The sequence below is a fragment of the Microcaecilia unicolor genome, chromosome 7 (assembly GCF_901765095.1).
Source record: "Microcaecilia unicolor chromosome 7, aMicUni1.1, whole genome shotgun sequence".
Taxonomy (NCBI): Eukaryota; Metazoa; Chordata; class Amphibia; order Gymnophiona; family Siphonopidae; genus Microcaecilia; species Microcaecilia unicolor.
The window spans coordinates 177,754,696-177,757,432 of record NC_044037.1 but is presented as its reverse complement, the minus strand read 5'-3'; positions in this window follow the sequence as shown (position 1 = coordinate 177,757,432).

The following is a 2,737-nucleotide window of genomic DNA, read 5'->3' as shown; positions in this document are numbered from 1 at the left end:
TATTCAGTCACAATCAGGGTGTAGACCATAGAAGTCTGCCCAGCACCAGTTTTGCTTCCCAATTACCAGTGTTGCCACCCAATTTCCACTAAGATTCCGTGGATCCATTCCTTCTAAACAGAACTCCTTTGTGTTTATCCCACGCATGTTTTAATTCCATTACCGTTTTCATCTCCAGCACCTCCCGCAGGAGGGCATTCCATGTATCCACCACCCTCTCTGTGAAAAAATACTTCTTGACATTACTCCTGAGTCTGCTCCCCTTCAACCTCAATTCATGTCCTCTAGTTCTACCACCTTCCCGTCTCCAGAAAATGTTCATTTGCTGATTAATACCTTTCAAATATTTGAACATCTGTATCATGTCACCCCTGTTTCTCCTTTCCTCCAAAGTATACATGTTCAGGTCAGCAGTCTCTCCTTGTACGGTTTGCAACATAAATCCCATACCATTTTCGTAGCTTTTCTTTGCACTGCTTCCAGTTTTTTTACATCCTTAGCTAGATATGACTTCCAAAACTGAACACAATACTCCAAGTGGGGCCTCACGAATGACTTGTAGAGGGACATCAACATCTCCTTTCTTCTGCTAGTTATACCCCTTCTATGCAGCCTAGTATCCTTCTGGCCATGGCCATCGCCTTGTCACATTGTTTCTTCACCTTCAGATCCTCGGACACCAACACCTCAAGGTCTCTCTCCTGAATCGAGCTTACTAATCTCTCCCCTCCTATCCAGTATCTCTCTTTTGGGTTTCTGCACTCCAAGTGCATCACTCTACACTTCTTGGCATTAAATTTTAACTTGGCAATAAATTTTGCTGAATTGGAGCAGCACAGGCCTGGTGAAATCGGAGACATTGGTTTGATCTTCAGATAAGTGCTGGGAGGCTGTTGCACCTAAGTTGTAGATCTGAGACGTAGTGGCAATTAGGAGACAGGATTGAACATTGCACAAAATTACAGTAGATAGAATTGTGTCCTGTATATATGCACAAGTTTGTCACTTGGACTTTTCAGCGAACACTCAAGCATAGAAAAACTGTGGAGTTTCTTTCAGGCAAGATGATGGTATACCAAGCCCATGCCTTATAGCTGAAAGTATTGGCTGGCTGGGTGGTATTACTGATGCCTTTTTTCTCCACTAGTTGGTGACTGGGTACCGCTTGTGAGTCAGAGTTACATCGGGTGCATTTATAAATAGTAGTACATTTATAGCCTTGTAGCTATAAGATTGGATTGTCATATTAAATTTTAACTACCAGACCCTCGACCATTCTTCTAATGTCGGAGATCCCTTCTCATCATTTTCTGCTCCCCCCAGGGTATCGACTCTATTGGCTATTTTCATGTCATCCACAAAAAGGCAAACCTTTCCTTCCAACCCTTCAGCAATATCACCCACAAATATAATAAACGGAATAGGCCCCAGCCCCAACCCCTGAGGAACTCCACTCCTCACCTTCCTTTCCTCCGAGCGGAGGGGGGGTAAGTAAACAGGGGGGGGGTAAGTCTGTTCCATAATAAAATCAGCATATCTTTGGACTATGCCAGTGTTCCCAAACCTGGTCCTGGAGGCACACCAGCCAGTCAGGTTTTCAGGATATCCACAATGAATATTCAGAGTGAGATTTGCATGCAGTGGAGGCAGTGCATGCAAATCTCACTCATGAATATTCATTGTGGATACCCTGAAAACCTGACTGGCTGGGGTGCCTCCAGGACAGGTTTGGAACCACTGGACTACGCGGTTGGTTTCTGCGCGACAGCGTCTTATGGTACTTTCACTCTAGGCAGTGGTGTGCTGGAGCCGGCTCGCTCCGGCTCACAAGATCCGGTTGTTAAATTTTGGCCGGACTTACGAGCCGGTTGTTGGAAAGGGCGAGCCAGCTCTCCCTCCCTCCACCCTCCGGATCCGGTCCCTCACCGATCCTACCTTGACTATCGAATTCTCGGGGCAGGCAGTGTTGCCTGCCCGCTGCTATCACTGACTTTCCTCGCCGCCTGTTTGCGCTTTAAAAATGGCCGCCGAGACTTCCAGAGGCGGCCTCGCGAGACTTCTGTAAGTCTCGCGGCCATTTTGAAGCGCGATCGGGCAGCGGAGGAAAGTCAGCGATGGCAGCAGGCAGGCAACACTGCCTGCCCCGAAGAATTTGATGGCCAGGTAGGGTCGGTGAGGGAGGGAGGGAGGAAGCAGGAGAATTTGCGGAACAAGTCGGGAGGGGGTGGCAGGGGAGAGAAGGGAGCTGCTGGCCATGGGTGGATGGAGGGCAGGGGAGAGAAGGGAGCTGCTGGCCATGGGTGATGGAGGGCAGGGGAGAGAAGGGAGCTGCTGGCCATGGGTGGATGGAGGGCAGGGGAGAGAAGGGAGCTGCTGGCCATGGGTGGATGGAGGGCAGGGGAGAGAAGGGAGCTGCTGGCCATGGTGGATGGAGGGCAGGGGAGAGAAGGGAGCTGCTGGTCATGGGTGGATGGAGGGCAGGGGAGCGAAGGGTCGTTGGCCATGGGTGGATGGAGGGCAGGGGAGAGAAGGGTCGCTGGCCATGGGTGCATGCAGGGGAGAGGAGGGTCACTGCTGGCCATGGGTGGATGGAGGGCAGGAGAGAGAAGGGTCGCTGGCCATGGGTGAATGGAGGGCAGGGGGAGAGGAGGGGAGGAGAGAATAAATGCTGGACATAGATGGAGGGGAGGGAAGAGTGAGGAAGGAGATAAGATAAGGGAAAAGGAAGAAAGGAGAA